Below are 19,895 nucleotides of genomic sequence, written 5' to 3' on the forward strand. Positions count from 1 at the left end.
ATAGTAGGGTCTGAATCCACGGGTAGACACCTCAAAATGGCCTTACATTTCTCATTTGAGTTGCTGAAAGCAAGCTTACATAAGAGTTCCTTCCTTGCCTCTGCGCTCTCCGTTTCTCCAGAGCATCTCTAAGTCTGTCCACAAATTTTATAAAGCTTTCTTCAATGCCTTGTTTAATAGTAGAAAAATGCATTGTTGGCATTGACTCATCCTGCATAAGAAGGAGGTTTTAGCTGCAATTGCGACATCCTGCAGTGCTTCTTTATTCAGAGTTTCCATTTGTTCAGCTGGCTTTTGTAAGTCTCCTTTGCCGGCCAGCTGTTCTACTGTGAAGCTAGTCTTAGTAGCATCAGCAGTATATGAATCTGATAACGTTTTTAAGTGTTTCTTCCAATGCCTGTCCCATAACAAATATTCTGCCGGGGACCGGAGGCATTGGGAAATATTTTTTACATCGTGAGGAAGCAAGACATGTGCAGAGAACATGGCTTCTAAGAAATTTCTAAAGATATGTGAACTATGTCCATGTTCTTTGGCTATATTTCTCAATTGCACTAGTTCCTTATTAGAAATTGGTTTCTGTGTCTTAATATTAGATTCCCCACCGTTCCTTCCTTGTCTGTATTCAACCAGAAAGGCTGTGATTTTCTGCGCTAGGTCCCAATTCCCCGACTTCGTGGTTTCTATCTTAATCAGAGCCCATGGGTCTACGTTAATAGTATCAAAATCAGATTCATCGGAAGAGCTCTCATCGTCTGAGGAAAGCTGTGAGGGATTTGCTACCTGTGAATTCCTTTTTTTTTTCGTTTAGAAGCGCTTTTCAAGGTTTTCAATGACTGGCCAGGAGTTGGCGCTATTGGACGAAGGGTAGCAGCACAGCAATGACTGGATTGGGTGGGGGGGGGGGGGGGGGAGTGACGCCACAGCGGGTCTCTGATCCGTTCGGGTGGCAGAAGGGTTGGGTGGGGGGTTGGAGGGACGCGTGGCGGTAGAGAGGGTGGGCGGGCTGGGGATGCACGCCTGGGGAGTTTGGGGTTGCGCACACAGTGCCGCTGGTTTGGGGTACTACAGGTATAGGGGGAGCTGGTGTTACTGCGCATGTGTGAGGCTCGGTGCAGGGGGACAGGGTGTGGGCGCGGTTCGGGAAAGCACCGGGAGGGGCCGGCCCGCTCCCAGCCAGGGCTGGGAGGGGCAGGAGCGGGGGCAGTGACGGCCGGGAGGGTGGTCGCGGGAGCGGGGGGTAGCACCTCGGGGTTGGGGGGGACGGCGGCGATAATGGGGCCAGGGGGCATGGTGGGCGCGGCAGGGGGAGCAGGGGGCAGGGCGAGGGCAGCAGCGGGAGTGGGGGATATGGCGATGAAGGAAGCGGGGGGCGGGGAACGGCGGCGCGGGGGTAGGGAGGACTGGGATCGCGGCGATGGGAGGCGGCAAAGGCAGCACAGGGGCGGGGTAGTGGGGAGGGAGTAGACCGGCGCAGGGGGAGGAGTGGCCGCAGCGGGGGCTACGGCGGCAGGGGCAGGGAGCCGGGCCCCTGGGGCCAGAAGCGGGAAGGAAGCGGAGCCGGGGGGGGGGCTGAGGCCAGAAACGGGAAGCTGGGCAGCGCGGGTCCCGCAAGGCAGGGGGTGTGGGGGGGGGCGTGGTGAGCACTGCCGGCTCTGAAGCACGGGAGAGGAGGTCCAGGGGGGACTGCTTGGCCTCTGCCTGCGAGGCGGTATCTGCAGGAAGCTCTGCAGAGCCCAGCGACTCTGTGGCCTGCAAGGCACATACCTCTGTTATCTTAGCGCAATTAGCATATGAAGAGGAGAGATCTGTTAATGTGGAGCTTTTTTCAGAGTTGGATTTTTCAACAGTCTTTGTTATTATATGAAATAAAGGTAAGAAGTTAGTAACACAAAAGTCCTGTTTAATTTGAGACATATAAATAGTGTTTCCAACCGTATCCCAGAAAGAATTTTCAGTAATTGTGGTCTTATCAGTTTCAGGGAATTGCACCACAATCCAGGTTACAAATTTTTTAAGAGTCTTTTTTGACAGACTACCTTTAGAAAAAAGAGAAATTATTAACAGATAAGGTTTCTACAATGGTTAAATATAACTCTCTCTCAAGTGTGGTTAGTTTTAAGGTGCTTAAACAAGAACCCATTTTTTTTCAAGCCCTTTCCACAGAAAAACGAGAAAAAAAAAGAAAAAAAAACGAAAAAGATTTTTTAGAGCACCCAAAGGTATGCGCGCAATACTTACGTCCTTCGGGGTCAGGGGTCTGTGGAAGGGGGTCTGCTACTCAGTTCTCCTCGAACGTTATCTCATCCAGATGTATGTGTTGAGGGTTGTATCGAGCCTTCTGCAAAGAGGATTTTCTAAAACAAAAAGTCCTTGTGCAAAAGGAGCAGCTTCCCGAACAGGCAATAACAGGAGACCCCGAAAAGGCTCCGATGCTCCAGTGAGGTTTCGCCCTGGGGGAGGGGTTCCGACGACACGTTGGGCAGCCACCGAATGAGCCTTAATTGGTCTTATCCTAGGGCAAGCTATTACAGCTCCAGAGCTCAGCCCCCAAGGGGACTGAGTGCCAGAGGCCAGCTCGCTCAGACCAAGGCTGCGGGTCAGCCCCTAACAAGCAGGGGGATATTCAGCTCTTATAGTGATTAGCCAGCTCTTATGATTTCAGCTTTGCTTGCTAGGTAGCTTCCCTTGGCTAGAGGCTCCAGCAGACGGTAGAGAGAGGAGAAGGAGAAGACGCCGGATGTTCCACGAGTATGGCTTTATTGGAGGGGTCCGTGAAGGGTCTTAGCTCTTCTTCTTCTAAATTAGTAGGGGTACAGTATGCTACTTTTATAGCCTTGGCTCGATTCCAATCTTGACCAATGGCAAAGGTTAGAGGGACCATAAGTGACCAGTAGTAGGGTTAACAAGATATTGCCTTACATGGTTATAGGGATAGGTTATAGGGCGGATGTCCCTGGAGTCAGGAAGCTTCTTTGCTGCTGTATCAGCATTTCTATTATTCAGATTCTCCACAGGGCCTTGGCTAAACTTGTGGGTTTCACTACATGTAACGTCTAAAAGCCCATAGCTCCTAGAAAAGCCTGGATTTCTTTCTTTTTGGTAGGTGGGGACATAGAGGTGATTTTGTTGATTACCTCCGCCATGATTTGGCGATTTCCATCTTGCCACTTAAATCCTAGAAACTGAATTTCTTGAGCTGATTCCTTAACCTTACTTTGCTTAATGGCAAAACCAGCTTTCAGGAGAATATGGATAATCTTCTCTCCTTTCCTGAAGATTTCCCCTGCTTTGATTCCCCATACAATGATGTCATCAATGTATTGAAGATGTTCCAGAGCCTCGCCCTTTTCCAGTGCAGTCTGGATCAGCCCATGGCACCTGGTGGGACTGTGCTTCTACCCCTGAGGCAGTCAGTTCCAGGTGTATTGCACATCTCTCCAGGTGAAAGCAAACTCGGGCCTTCACTGCTGCCAATGGAATGGAAAAAAATGCATTGACAATATCGATGGTCACATACCACTTTGCTGCCTTGGACTCCAGCTCATACTGAAGCTCTGACATGTCTGGCACAGCAGCACTCAGTTGTGTGACTTCATTCAGGCCACAGTAATCCATCGTCAGTCTCCATTCTCCACTGCACTTACACACTGGCCGTATGGGGCTGTTAAAGGATGAACGAGCCTTGCTGACCACCCCTTGGCTCTCCAGTTCACAAATCATCTTACGGACAGGAATCACAGTCTTGGTGTGGTATAACTGACAGTGCACTGTTGCTGTGGCAATTGATACTTGTTGTTCTTCCACTCTCAGCAGTCCCACAGCAAGGGGGTTGTCTAAAAGCTCAGGCAGGGTATTCAGTAGTCTGATTTTCTCTGTCTCTAGAGCAGCTATCTCAAAAGTCCAGCGATGTACTTTTGGGTCTTTGAAATATCCATTTCTGAGATAGTCGATGTCAAGCATGCATGGGCCTTCTAGGCCCATACAATGGGGTGTTTCTGCCACTTGTTTGCAAACTCACTTCAGCTTCCAGTACTGTAAGCTTCTGGGGTCCCCATCACTCCAGAAATAGAAATGGATTCTTCTTGCACATACTTTGATGGCATCAGGGTACATGGAGCACCAGTGTCAACCAAAGCCATATATCTTTGTAGGTCAGACATGCCAGGCCATTGGATCCACACAGTGCAATAGATCTGATTGTCCCTTTCCTCTACCAGGCTAGAGGCAGGGCCCCTGTAACTTGGTCATGGTACAGGTTGCTCTCCTCCTGTAAATATGTTCCCAAGGTCCCTTCAAGGGAATTGATCATATTATCATTCCTATACCGCCAGGAATTCTGTCAATGAGAGACCAGAGTGGCATTGACCCTAGATGAGCTTCTTGTGGTAGATGTTCCTCTTTTCAATTCATGTACCTGGGCTGCCAAGGAGGAGGTGGGTTTTTCATCCCACTTCCTCATGTCTTCTCCATTCTCCTGAAAGAAAAACCAGAGCTTACCTTGTGGAGTATATCCTCTCTCCTTTGCTGGGGGATGTCTGCTCCAAATGGCAGAGACTCTTGTTGGTTCTGGCTAGATGTAGTAAATTCCTTCCTTAAGCTCCTTTCTCAGTTTCAGGTGGCTCTCTTCAATTTGCTCTTCCAAGCTCTGGACGTGCTCATCCAGCTTTGTTTGCACAGATGAGATATGGGTGTATAATGGTGCAGTGACAACATCCTCGTAAATTCTTGGTTTGTTGACCAACATGCCTACCTTGCCCTCTCCTTCCTGCCATTGCAGTATCACTAGGTAACAGGAGTATCTCAGGTCCAAGCTTTGCGAATTTGCACCACATTTGCGACACGCACTGGACACCATCTGGGCTCTTAGGGAATCTCATCTTCTGAAAAACTCATCTCCAGCACAGCCAATTCCCTTAGGCATTGTATACCTTCTTCTACTGTGCTCCATTTGCCTTGTTGCATGTGGAGGTCTTCTTTACAAAGGTATTCTCTCAGTTTTGAGACAAATTAGGAGAAAATGTCCTGAAAAGGGTGTCTCCTCTAACGGGTAAGAAGGTTTCAGCAGCCCTTCCCCCAAAGCAGGCTTGGAGGAAGGTGAAAAAAACCTGTTTATTTAATAATTTAATAAGCAGGGTGATCACAGGCACGGAAAAAAAAAATAATAATGTTAGATAATAAATCTTCTCGTTGTGGAGAAGAGCTGGTAGAGTCAGAGTCCTTTCTGTAGGTGTGTCTTGGCTCTCTCCAGGATCCGGAGCTGGCCTCTGGGCCGTGGCATGAGGGGCCCCCAGTGATGTTCTGGTGTTTTGGACCAGAGAAAAGCTGAACAGTTCCAGAAGAAGAAGCCACAGTCCTAGGAAAACTTCTTGCCTCAGCTAACGAACGAGAAGCTAGCTAAAAAGCAAAGACGTCCTCCCTCTTTCTGTGCTAGAAAATACAGCCGAGAGAGAGCCTGGGGAGGATGTGCGAATAAAAATGCCAAAAGAATTCCACCAGTTCCCCCACCCTTCCAGATCTAGGTTAAAGGTACAAGACCCATGTCTGGGCATAAAGCAGACGATAGGGAATACAGTATCATAACATCACCCCAGGACACTATCTCTTACACTCACCAGCAGTCACCACCAGAGGCTGAGTTTCCTGGGTTCTCCTAATCCCCTGGTCAATGACCACATCCCGGGACAGGGATCCCAGTTTCCCAGTTGCCTGACCTCACTTCCATCCAGAATGGTGTCATAAGCTGCAGTGTTCCAGATGTGGAGCAGCCAGGTCAGGATGGACTTGTTTGTCTGGCAGGTGAACTCCCTCTGCAAGTCATGCCGCTCACCCAGGGGTAGAGAGTGAGTGATGATCTCTGTCTCTTCTGCTGGGTGCGAATGTCCAGCCACCTCCTTGTCAGTCACTATGTGGACTGATTTGCTCTTTGATTTCTTTTTCTGAATGGGGGCAACTGCTACCCACTTAGGCTGTCTGGGCTCAGTGATGGTTTGTGTGGACACATCGACTGTTCCTTTGGTTCCTTTTCTCTCTGTGACAGTTTGCATAGACATGGTGCCTGTTGCTTTGCTGCTTTTCTCCTCCTCATCCTGAGGATGCTGTGCCACACTGAGCACTGTTCTGACTCTAAGCATGGTATACACGGTGCAGGTTGTAAAGAAAAGAGAAAGCAGAACTGATAACAAGATTATGCTGTCCTTGACATCCAGAGGAAACTCAATATTTTCAAACCCCGCTGTGTCAGGCCTGAAAGGCTGGAAAAAAACACTCCGTACTCTTCCCCTCAGGGGCTGGGTGAGATTGTGTAGGCGACCCCAGAGGTAGCAGCCCAGACTAGGACAAGAGAACTGAACTGAAAATATATTCTGAATGACGTTCATAGCCTTGGAAGTCATAATGCAATAGACATAATAAACCAATAAAGCGATTTGCATACCATTCCCTGTTTTCAAATGGAGCATCAAAGTCAGCAAATGGTTCCCCATGTGGGGAAAAACATAGAGAGCAAGGTACAGTACCTATGTAAAGACACTGAACATCATGGTGAATAGGTGGTTTCTGTAGTACAGAATTTTAATTCTGACTTCTCCCAGGACTGCCTCACACTGGGTGCCAAAATATGTACTAGTTTGAAAGCAAACCTGTGGGAGATTCCAAGTCAGAACTACAATTTAATAGGAAAATTAAAATAAAGGCAATAGTACAGAAACACTGGCTTAACTTGACTGAGTCAGAATATGACCTGAGACCCTGTCAGTCAGGGTGGTGGCAGCAGTCTGATTAAATGGTGGCTACAGTCCTGTTGGAGTGATGGATGTGGTTCTGTAGAAGTGGTGATCCTGTAGAAAGGTCTGGTCTTCCTCTGGAGGTCCAGCTATGGTTATGGAGCTCTTGTCCTCTGGGAATGCAGTGGATAGTGTTGTTTGTGGTGTTCCAAGCCTCTGATTATATACAGGTAGGAATGTTTGGTTCCTCCCACTGGGCAGAGCATCTCACAATAAGATGATGGAATTCTATGAGTCATGCTGGGAGACCTTGATGGCCCATTAGTGGAGATAGCCCCTCAGAGGGTGTTATCAGGGTTGACTCATGGAGAATATAAAGAACACCGCCTCTCTATCTCAACAGCTGATGTAGATGTCAATAGAATAAATACTTTTGGTTACATTCTACATTGTAACCTAACACATTTGTCTGCCCCTTGATTCTTACCCAGAGATTCTCAACTGTACCACTGCCAACTGTGAGCTCTATAGATTCTAATCCTTCTATCACGTACAGTGCCACCCTCTGCCTCTTCTGCCCTATATATCCCTCCTGAAGAGCCTGGACCTATCTAGCAGGGCATTCCAGTCACAGGACTCATCCCACCAGGTTTTGCCTATGACAGTGATGTCATATCTCTGAGACTGGGTCAAAGCTTTGAGCTAGTCCTGTTTGTTTCTCATGCTGCGTGTGTTGGTATAGCAACATTTCAAGTGCAGTTCGTTATAGCCAACACTTTGTGGAGCAGATTGAGGGATCCCACTAGTGCTCAGTTCCTCAGGTTTTGGTGTGCCATCCCATTGCTTGTCATCAGCAAGACTGGTTTTGTCCCTTTCCCCCTTCAAATCTAATTTAAAGCTCTAAAAACAAGCCCTGCTAGCTCCTGCTCTAGAACCCTTTTTCCCCACTGAGAAAGGTGCATCCTGTCAGGTGTTAGTAGACCAGTCATTGAATAGACATCCCATGGTCAAAAAACCCCCAAATTTTTCTGGTGACACCAGCCTCAGATCCATGTGTTGACCTGATGGGTCTGCCTGTTCCTTTCAATATTTTTCTTTGCTACTGAAAGGCTCTAAGAAAACATTACCTGTGCTCCTGATCCTTCAACTAACCATCCCAGGGCCCTGAAATCCCTTTTGATTGCCCTTGGATTTCTTTTTCTTATCTTGTCACTTTAGGAACCAATACCAATTAGTAATCAGAGGGCCATACTAGACTGGAGAGTTTCCCAGTAGTGTCCCTTATCTAAGCCCCTGGGAGACAGCAGGCTTCCATGTGAGTTAGGCCCGGTCTGCATATTAGGCCCTCCATTCCCCTTAGAAGGGAATCTCCTATTACAACTACCCTTCTCTTATTAACAGAGGAAGTTGTGATGTGCATATAGTTGGGGTTGCTTTAGGAGGCCCCTCTATCCCAGAAGGACTTTTGCCCATCTCATCAGTTGTCTGGCCTTCTAGTTCCAGAGCCTCATACTTGTTGTAGAAGGTGCCAGTCCTACTTGTCAAGTTCTGAGAAGAAGGAGGAACTTTCTTCCTGTGCAGGGACCTGCTTCTAGCCTTCATCTTCAACAAATCCTTGACTAACAGTCCCTTGACCGTACAGGGTTCTGAGTCCCCCTACTTCTCCACTACAATGGAGGTTTGAGACTCCTGAGAGTCTTGAGACTGTAGCACCTCTGAAAATACCCAATCTCTTGCTCGTTCACTCAAATACTACATAACCTATTCACTTCCTCCTGTAGCTCCTTCACCTGGCAACACAGGTCCTCAACCACAGTACACCTTCTGCAAAAGATCTGCTTGTCTGCCCCAGTCTCACAGAGGCATCACACACTCCTGGCAACCTATGACCTGGAGAGCTGCATTTACCATCAGCAGGTCTGTCTGGCTGGAGGCCTCTGACGTGGCTGGGTCAGTGACTCTAGCAGCTACAGGAGATCGAGCTTTACGGCATGTCAACACCATAAATGAGAAAGCTTATGCTAGTATGCTAATAAGGCTGGGAATGAAAGGATGTCTTAATGATCTTCTCCACTAGCCACTGAGTCTGTTTACCTGTCTCTATTGGCTCCTTCCAGATGGTTAGAGAGGAGCTCTGCCTGCTCACCCTGCCTGGCAAACTTCCTTGCCAAGCTCCTTTAAAGATGTTTAAATTGCCCTCGCTGTTCCCAGCAATGCCCCCTCCATGCCTGAACTAATGACATGCTTTTACTCTTCCTGATGTGAGAGACAACTGCTCACTTTAAAAATTTTAAAAGGTTAATTAAACCTTAATAAAAATTCAACAAAAGGACTAAATAAGGAAAAATTGCAGCGCTGAGAACTGCCCTCGTGGCTGCCTACCATGTGGCCGGTTCATCTTCAAGATGGATGCTCAGTCTTTTATACTCCTGGAGGTTGCATCAGCCAACCCTGGCCCCTCCTAAAGTCTGTCAGTTAACTCTTCTTTGCTATTTATAGGTGGAGACTGCTTTCTTGTAACTTGATTGGAGGGTCAGTGTTGAAGTGAGGGGAGAACGACCATTGTGCATCGAACTCCGAATTTATTGATCGATCAGTCACTTTAAATAACAGTGTTAATTAACTTCATGCATATTCCAAAATCCAGGTTTACGATAGGCTAACAGAGAAAACTCTAACCACTCCTTTTGTTTTACAATACCGTTGATTGTTTACACAAAATAAAACCAGTGTTCCCACTGTGATATGAACGGTTCCCAAAACTTCCATAACTGTTCCCAGGGTGCCATCTTTTCCCAGAGAGGATGTTACCTTTGTTATGGGAAGACTGCCTGAGAACTTTATTGTTTATACAAGGATGCCTGAGAGAGACTAATTGTTTATAGAAGTCAGGCTGGAAACTGCTCTGAAGCTGCTTCACAGCTACCTGTTACTTTTCTCTCAGTTGCATGGCTTCATGGCCTTTTTCTTTAAGCCATGCTTGAACTAAACTCCTGACAGGTCAGGTGTTGTCATGCCATGCCTCCTTAGCAACAAGCTTTTGCATTCCCAACTGCCCCATGTAAGGGGCACATGTACACGCCTTCTTTCTACCTGTCCTAGGCAACCCAGGCTGTCTGATGGCAACAATACAGTGAGGGGGAGGGGAGGAAGGGAACTATGGGGAGAACAGAAGACATCTAAACTACAATAACATAACTAAAAATCAATAAAGCTTCTCTTAATAGTCACTGTTATATGTAGTAGAAATAATTCATGCTATAAGAAATAGGCATATGTATGTATAAAATATTAGTAGAGCTTAAACCTATGTTTGTGTATAAAATGTTGGTGAAGGTTAAACATATGCTTGTGAAACCACCCTGTCCAGGAACAGAAGCTATTCATATTGTTACTAGTTCCCGGACAGAGTTAAGATAAAATCAAACCCTGTTTACATATGAACAGAGTAGCTCTGAGCCATGGCCATTATCAGAGGCAAGAGACAGGCTGGAGTCGATTTACTCTACACCTGGGAGATATCATCTGGAATTTCCTGGGTGATGATGAATGGGACATCTCAGGAAGCCCACGAGGTCTCGCACCTGGACTTGAGATGGCATCACCTACTACATGTGAATAGTTCTTCCTCTGGAATACTCAGACATTCGTCTGGGCTGTGGACACTGATTCTACACATGTATGGACCCAAGTTTACATGCCAAGAGAGACAAAGAACTATGTGGTCATCTCTGCCTCAGGTGGAATAAACTGTATATAAACCAGCTGCTGAAAGCATTCGGGGTGTACCTTTCGGGGGAACGCTGCCACTCTGTCCGCCAGATCCCAAAAGGGCATCCAGCGGCTGCTCCCAGGGCTGACGCTGTCTTGGTTGTGGGAAGGTTTTCAAATTTTTTATTTTTTAATTGACTTAATAAATCTTTGTCAAATTTTTATAAATTTGGCTCTCAATTAGATCATTTATAACAGTCACACAATATTCATCCCTTAATTGCAAGAGCAAATAATCTCATTATCCATCTATAACACTGAGTTACCTGTCCCTTCCTCTAAAGGTCATAAACTCTCTTTTTTAGCCTGACCTCCAACAAAAGCTCCCTGTTCTTCCAGGCCACTCCTCTTCCCTGCTGGCTCATCATTTGGCACATAGGGAGGGACTGCTCCTATGCCTTTAAGATTTCCTTTTTAAAGTATGCCCAGCCTTCCTTGACCCCTTAGTTTTTAAGAACTGTTTCCCAAGGGAATCTCTGAACCAGTGTCCTGAACAGGCCAAAGTCTGCCCTCCATAAGTCCTAAGCAGTGGTTTTGCTGACCCCCTTCCTTACTTCACCAAGAATTGAAAACTATAATTTCCTGGTAGCTATGCCCAAGTGTTGGAGATTGGGATTTTTCCTTTTTTTCTTTCCCTCATGGAATTTTGTCCCATCTGTTGCTATGAGACAATTACTACCAATACTTAAGAGAACAAAAGATGTGGCTGGGAGGAGGAGGGTGAAGGATGCAGCTGGCTAATCTCCTATATGAGGGGTTTTCTCTTGGGAAGGGCAGAGTTGCTGTGAGATTTTGGGCAGGGGGGAAGGGGCCAAGTGCTGCTTCTAGCTCTCTCTCTCTCTCTCAGCATTGGAGGAGGGACAGCCGGTGTGTGGTCACTGCCCAGAGGATTTGCTGCCACTATGGAGCATTTGTCCTCCCATTGCTTTTCCTACCATGGGTGAACCTTTCCTTGTTATAGCAGTTGTTGAACTGGGACCTTATTAACATCTGATCTGACTGGAAAGGACTCTCTCCATCTTTTTGGGTGCCTCAGGGAAAAGCCCGGGACCATGACCCCATCCCCCTTCCAAGGGGTTACATTTCCCCAGCTGCGTGCGGCATCTGCTATGGAGAAGCCCGGCTGTTGCTGCCCAGCCCTGCTGCTTTCTGCCACTGCCTCGGGCTTTCTCACTACACTCTAATCCAATACTCCGTATCTGCCCAACCCCTGCGGCTCCTGCTAAGGTTGCAGAGTTTTCTGTGACATTTTGTTTGCCACCCCAGGGAGTGTGCCTGCCTCTGCCATTCCAGCCACCGCTCCGAGGTTCCTGCTGCAGCCCATTTTTCTCCATCCAACCCTCCTGCCATTACCACGTGAGGGAGATGCAACTGAACTCGTGCAGCAGTGCCCCCTGCAGCCATAGGGGAATCAATGCAACTGCCCTGCCCAGTGCCAACAGTGCCCCTGCTGGCTGTGACCATAACTACACCAAAGGGAAGGTGCTTGACAGTCAAGAGAAGGCTGTTATTGGATTTCTGGTTTTGTTTGTTGTTGCTGCCATTGTTGTTTGGTTGTCTTGTTATTATATACACACTATAAACAACTATTATTCCTTTTCCCATATCTTTGCCTGAAAGCTCCATAATTTTGGAGTTATAATAACTGGGAGGGAAGGGGGTCACATTTTCTGTTCCAAGGGAGGTTCACATCTTCCTTGGCAGACACCAAGACAGCCTCTGACCACCACATCTCCCACCAGCCCTTCTCTGTTTATAAACAGCAGGTCCAGTGAGGCACCTCCCTTGGTAGGCTCACTTACCAGTTGTGTCAGGAAATACATGCTTCAGCACAGAAAAATCACATTTTCTCTCAAAACAGAATAGAACAGAAAATTATTGATGAATTTTTCTCCAACATTTTGCTAAAATTACATTGGGAAAAAGAACAAACTGCATTGGTAATTATTAATGTAGCACATGCATTTTTGCTGCTGTCATTGAACTTAGATTATGGTTTTTAATAGCAGCAAATTGGACAAACCTCAGTGAAAGGAATAAATTTTTACTTATGAATGTGATAGTGTAAACTAGAGTACAGAATACTGGTCTAGACTGCCTTAAGAATTCAAATCTTGCCAGAGACTTGTTTCTGCTTAGTTGCATACTTCTTGGTTTTTGCACTCAACTTAGTTGGGATGGGGCAGGATATTCTTTCACCTATGTACAGGATGTGAAAGACTCAAGGTGTGAGAAATGGGGGGAGTAGAATCAAGAGGAGAAAGCAGTTGGTTATCATCAAGAACTATACTAAACAGTGATCCCATATTGGTTGAGTGAACTGCAGAAGCACTGAACATAGTCTAACATTATCATTCATTTTCACAATGACACTATCTACAAGAGCTAACAAAACAACATTAAAACTTACTTGGAGTGAAAATGCTCATAAAGCAGGAATAGGGATTAAGGCAGCCATAAAGAAAGCAGTAACATTGCTGATACATGTGAGGGCTATACTTGCTCCTGTTTGCCTCAAGCAGTCACCTGTTCTGTCCTGTAAAACAAAGTCAAATGAATACGGTAATGTCCTGCAAATGAAGGGATCATCCTACAGATATAACATGGTAACAGTGAAAACTATTACAAGGAAATTCTGAATAAAAATATGCACTTGACAGTTTGCAAGAGTAAAAAATATACTAAGTACACTGTCCAGGAGAAAAGCAGATAACGTATTAAGTGCTTAGATTTTTTGAGGGCAGCAAACATTATCAAAGATGACACTGGCTCTAAAAGTCAAAGCTAAATGGATACTGATATGATATCAAATACATCAGTTAAGTAGGATGTGGTTTTATTTGTGCAGTCACTTGTTGTTCTTAACATTTTTCATTGAAAAGTAACATACATTAACAGTGTAGATACATAATGTGTTAAAAAGGCATGTAAGGAAAAAACCCAACTGACAGAAATCCCAGGAACCACAAAAAAGCCAGAGACAATCAAACATAGGACCCTTTCCTAATGCAGTAGGTTATTTTGAAGCATATGAAGGTTACTGAACAATGGGTTTTTATTGCCTGCATGCCAAACCAAATGAAAAGAGCACATGGAAGACATTGCTTGTACAAAACAAAACTGACAAATATATATTGCTTTTAAATTATTTGTGCTTTGGATATGAAACTCTGGACTGACAATAAAAGTGTCAATAAAACTAAAAGATTAAAAAAGTGAGTAGGATCTCAGATTGCATTATGCGAATATGTGAATGTCATGGTTATTTATAAATAAAAGGAAAAAACACCAGGCCCTAGGACAAAGATGTCTAGAACAGAAGATTTTCTAAAAATAATTACTAACTAATTCTAGGTTTATTTTCCTCTACGAGGCTTTTTCTTTTACTTATTCTTTTATTGTCCCCCAACACCCCATTTTTTCATTACCTCAAATGGAATTCTCTTATTCTGCCCTGTTTCCCTAAATGTATGTACCAGAAGGAATATATAATCTACACCAACTCCAAGAGCAAGAAAAGGCAAAACCTTTAGGAAGAAACAAAACAAGCAAAAAAAACCAGTAACACTTTTATATTATTCTTATGATTTACCATTAGCTAGTCATTACCTAATCAAAATAACCTTTACTCTTCATTCTGAACAGAACTCCAAGGCTAAAATGAAAATCGATATGATGCAATACAGCTATTAACTTTCATTCTGAAAAAACAATGAGAAACTTGCAGTATATAATTTACAAGTACAAAACCTCACTAAAAATAATTCAAGTTTTTGGTAGGAAAAGAATAACATAATATTTCAAGCTATCTTCAAAATATTATCAGAAGTTGAACATCCTGATATTTTCAGATGTAAGGGAAAAACTTGCATTTTTTTTGTGTGCAACTAGATGCTTGCACTCATATTGAGACAGAAAAACAAATATCCTAGAATCTACATAATTAAACTGCAGGATACCTGCCTTTTTCTTAAAATCATTTGGCAGCACGTTCTCTTAATTTCTTACAGTACAAGCTACTAGATAGGAGAAAGTATTTTGATTTTTCTATTTTTACTTGTATCTTTCTCAACTTATGTTTTTCGTCAAATATCAATTCAGATGTGTTTATTTACTAACAAAGTTCTTGTAATTTAGCAGCAGTCTTTTGGCTCCTTAATACCTGAGTTGTGGCAGCATTAAAGAAAATTCCAATCAATGAACACAGACCCAGTCCTGCAGCCACTGAGAGAGCAACCAAGAAGATTCTTGCCAGCCCCACAGCACCCTGAGACTTTGCACAGTCCCACTGCAGCATTGTTAAACAGGCATAGGCAAGCTGAAAGCAAAGTAAGGATTGGATTAGAATGGATCCTTCTCTACTGGCTAGCTCGCCCAAAAATATATATAGCTCACAAGTGTTTTTAAACAGAACAGACATATTAGAAATGCCACATAGAGGGATAGGTGACAATCCCGAGGCAAATGTTTACGAATTGCAATTTTTATTTTAAGTATTCTGAAAATGTTATGGAGTGTTGACTGGTAACAAGAAGCTAGCCATTTGAGCCCTGGTATACTATTGGAGTGAATTAATAAATAGAATTTAATTTCTTACCATCAGCAAGTAGCTACTAGCTACTCTAATTGCACTGACATCAGAAAATTACTTTAGAATATCATCCAGGGTAGTTGTAGTAAAGGAAAGCACCTTTTGAGTAGAGTTTTGTGCAACACTTTGATAAACAACCTATAGAAATAAAAATAAAACCTAGTGTGGCTAAGAAAAAAGCCCATCATCATCTTCTACAGCACATATCTGAAATGAACTACATTTGCCTTAATGTTCCTATTAAAGCACACACTCTATAACAGAGATTTCACTGAGGCTACATGAAATATTTATTTTTGGTAATTATTTCCTGCAAGCTACTGATTATCAAACAAGAATTTGCGTCTTCATTAAAGGCCACTGCATTCACAGTTCATCCAAAACATTCTTCTTTCCATAACTCTGTCTTTGATTTGCTGTTGTATGAGATGAGTTTTGCCTTTAATCCAAGGTCTAGCAAACAGTAAAACCTTCATGGCTTCTCATATGTGAGTAAGCAAGCAGCTTCTTAATTAAAAAAAAAAAAAAGAAATCAGCCTTTTAAAATAGTTTGTTGCAGCATAAGGATAACTTTAAAACCAGGACACAACACTCAGTTTTAGTTTAGCATTTTCCTTAGAGAAAAAACTATAAAAAGCCACAACTAAAGGCAGTGAATCTTGGTAAAGTTATATAGCAAGACATTTCGGTTATTGTCTGTTTTACCTCCACATTTATCCGCTGCCAGGCTTCCAGGATTGCTGCTGCCTTATCCTCACTCCAGTTGATATATGAAACAAATTCATGACCCTTGAAGTGCTCATACATTTGCTTAGGCATCATTAACTGAAACATGGTTTGCAAAGCCTGGGCACTGTAACAGGGAGAGAAGAGAGAGGAGAAAGAGGTATTAAGCATTTTCAAGAAATGTTTTTTCACTGTGTAAAGGCTCAAATAAAAGCCTAATAGGAGTGTGGAGAGTTTTGCGCAGACGTGGCTTGAGGAAAAGGGCCATGATCATATACAGCTGGTTAAGCAGTAAAAAGCAGCTGTAAGCAGTAAGTTCTCAGCCTTTTTCCTTATGAGAAAAGCAACAACACTGCGTCCTTGAGCAGATAACAAGAAAAACACGGTGAAAAACATGGTGCCCTTGAATGTAGTCAACAGCAGGATGAAAAACAAGTATTAGTCTCAACAAGAAAACCACAAGTATTTTGAGAAAGTAGCCACAAAAGGAGGGGTTGACATGTAATCTGTAACCAATGATGAGCTCAGCTTTTGCAATATGTATGAGCTTAATTAACACTACTATAAAAGTATGTAAGCTGTATCAATAAATTTGAGACCAATGATCATCAATAGGATGTGCTCGTCTCCCTTCAATTCCGTCATAGGAGCTTGAAAAAATTCTTGATTTTTTTAGGCTACATGTTGATATTAAAATTGACCAGAGTATAATTATTCTACCATGTAACTGGTGAAGCTGTTCTAGTCTATATAGTACTGATGTTAAGTCTATATTTCACTGAAGTTAGTGAGTATTTTGCCATTATTTTCAATAGGATCAGTTGCAGGATCAAAGAAGGTAACCCTACAAATAAATCACTTATCACGATCATGACTGACAGACAGATTGCTATGAGAACGACACAGGAACAGTTATTCCTATAAAATCTTGCAAATGCTGTTGGCAATTTGTCATTTGAAGACCTTGGCTTTTTCCTACCTTGGAGAGAAATGCCAGACTAAACTCCTGACACCTGACAAGCAGCAAACAATACACAAAAGGCAATAACTATCCACTATAAATTTACACAGTATGTAACTGTATCCAACAATTTTAGAAGCTTAAGGAACTATTTAATTTTTCACCAAGAATAAATTCTTTGGCTATTTTTTAGAAAACACTAAATGCATTTTCAGTATTTAATGTCAAAGGAAAAAACCATAAAAATCCATATAAAAAGTTCTAGCAAGAATTATCTGTATTAAATATTCAAGAATTATACTTATTTTTGTTTCATATAAATTTGGATTCAGTGTATACATCTAAATAATGTTTTTATATGTCCTTTTTTTAAACACAGTTCTATTTCAGAGGGTTTCCCCCCAAAGTACAGTGTTCCATGACTTCTTCAACAAGTCTGAAACAAAGGGTTTTATTTTGTCATTCAAAAATGTATTCAAGATACAGTAACATAAAGAATATACTTTTCTTTTTATTGACCTTAAACAAACAGTTCAATGGAGATTTTGGTTTTCTGATAAAAGTCAAACAAGTGGGCACATTACCAAAGTTATATTTCCCCTTTTTTTCCTTTGATGATATTTCAAAAACACAAAGTTGTTCATTATTTTAAATACTGTTTAATGCTTTATTCATACACTCTAAACAAAAAGTTGCCAGGAAAAAAATGATTTCTGAGAAATGTAGGCTATCATTTTTAGGTTTGAAGTAGGAACCAATGACACCTCCTTAAACAACTGATTAATAATCACTCTTTTAAATTCTGTCCTCATCAGGGATGTTCTTCTATACCCGGGTTCATAATATACATCATTCATAGACTTTGAAAGACAGTTGATTTTGCATGATCTGTCCCCCTGCCAAAAAAATCACAAACTCTAACAAAGAAAAATTAAAAATTCTTCTGTAAACATTTGTTTGCATACCTGACAAGTTTACCAGAACTATTCTTGACTGTACCACCTATAATTGATTCCTCCTGCCAATGCATGTATTTTCTTCAGTCCATAGTATCTACCACACAAAACAAGAGCTACATCAAGAGGCTAGAAAAGTTTTAAAGAAGCAATTAATCAGTTGCACAACTTAAGACAAATCCTAAATCAACACCTAGTGTACTGAAATAACAGATATTGAGGATCATCTAGGAAGTCTACCAAGAGAAATGTGTTCAACAAACAGAAGTAGACAAACTAATCAGATACTTGTTCACCAGATAGCAACTTCACCAAAGCCAAAGTGACTGAGAAACAGATACATAAAGTTGGATCAACAAAACTGGCCCTACTTGAAGGAAGACCTCACTGCAGTGTCAGTGTACAGCAGTAGCTCTATTCCAGGAGTGTCTGCCTGAGGCATGTTGCCGGCTGAAATAATGTGTCTACATTGCCACACCTAGCCAGTAGCTGAGAACTGTAATTTCACTTTAAATATGTGTGATTACAATTGCATCACAGGCTGAAGGAAAGTTAGTTACCCTGGGCTAATGGTATATAATAGAAACCAAATAATTAAATCACTGAAGAACATAAAACATATATTACTTGGAAGGGAATGGCACCCTTTTCTCTCACCACACATACAGAGCTTCCCTTGAAAAGATTTACACAAAGGTAAGCAAACTTACTTTGGTGGAATTATTGTTGGGAGCTGTGATTGGGCAATCAGGATCAGCAAGATTCAGACACTGTCGATCTATATAACCATGACCAACCTCTACTTTTTTCAGCACTTCTCAGCTTTCCACTTGGTAATATTTTTTTAAACTCTTTTAAGAATTCTAAGGGGTCAAAGTTGATCCACTGCAAAGGAGGTTTCCTGTAGGAATGTGCCCCCTGTCGATGGAGTGACCAAATTATCCCTTGTCCCCTTAAAAAGGAAATAAGCCCAGAAGTTTCTCTCCGCGATTAGGTGAAAAAGGTATCTCATAGGACCCGGGGGACTTCACCTCAAACTTAAGGATAGCTAATTTTTCAGGAGCCAAAAAGTCTCGCCTGGGCAATTGACTAGAAAAAGAAGAGAACAAAGAAACTAATTGCTTTTGTGAGGTGTTTTACCAGGGGCAGGAAGGTCTCTTGCACCCGGATTGGTTTTTCTCTGGAAAGAGTTTGTTATTTTGCCTTTCATTAAAACCTTTTTGTTTCCAACACTGCAACAGAAGCCATCCTGCTGATTTTATGCCTCCAAAGGTAGCTGAGATACCTTGGGTATGAAACAGACCTCCAAGAGCTTATGAAACCTGGCTCAAGGAGGCTCCTATATCGCGTGGCCCTCGGATTGATGATTTCTCATATTGAGAGACACAGTCCGGGAATATTTTGATTGCCCTCTATCAAAATTAGGACATTTTTTCCTTGGTCTTGTGTTTTTAGAGAAGCAGGCCTGTGGCTGGGTTTTTTGGGCGCCTTGAAAGAAAAACCTAGGAAAGAAGGATCTGAGACCTAGAGGGGGTCAGAGATCAAAGCCTCACAGCTGGTGAAAGGAGGCTGGAACTGGGGACAGTACTGGAGAACGCACTGCGAAATCCTAGAAAGAAGCTGCTATTTGGCTGAGCCAAGACATCGCTGCATTTCCAGCATAAGGGAGTCAGACCAAGGAGGACAACTCGTCTGAAAACCACCCTAAGGTGAGTAAGAAATGGGAAACCAGTTGTCTTGTATCTGAAAAGGATCTTTATTTTTATTTGAACGATAAGCTAGAAATTCAAGATATAAAGTTTGAGAAGAAACAGCTTAAAAAACACATCAGATGGGTTTCCACAGAATTCCCAACCCTAGATATGTCTGAGAGACTTACACTAGAGTTCTGGAACATGGTGGGATTGAAGTTATATAATATGGAAAAAAATAAAAAGTCCAGCTTAAAGCTGTGTCCAATATTCCGGATGGTGTTACTGTTTTGCGGAGAAAAGAAGAAACCTCACAACTTTATAAAAGTTGTAAAGCTCAGTATGTTTTTATTATGGCGCACGCCGGACGCATGCAGAGGAAATTCTCCTCAAAAGGCATGCCTACCTCTGAGGATTTCAGGTCTCCTTTTATCTCCCTTTCCAAATACATATGCATACAGTTTCACAATAGGT

At 43.0% G+C, this 19,895-nt stretch overlaps 1 pseudogene; it reads right to left on the reverse strand.

Annotated features, from left to right (window-relative positions):
• The window catches only part of LOC132086128 (protein patched homolog 1-like), a 217,877-nt pseudogene extending 198,502 nt beyond the window's left edge, over positions 1–19,375 (reverse strand).
• Positions 19,376–19,895: the final 520 nt, after the last annotated feature.

This window comes from Ammospiza nelsoni, chromosome W (assembly GCF_027579445.1).
Source record: "Ammospiza nelsoni isolate bAmmNel1 chromosome W, bAmmNel1.pri, whole genome shotgun sequence".
Classification (NCBI taxonomy): Eukaryota; Metazoa; Chordata; class Aves; order Passeriformes; family Passerellidae; genus Ammospiza; species Ammospiza nelsoni.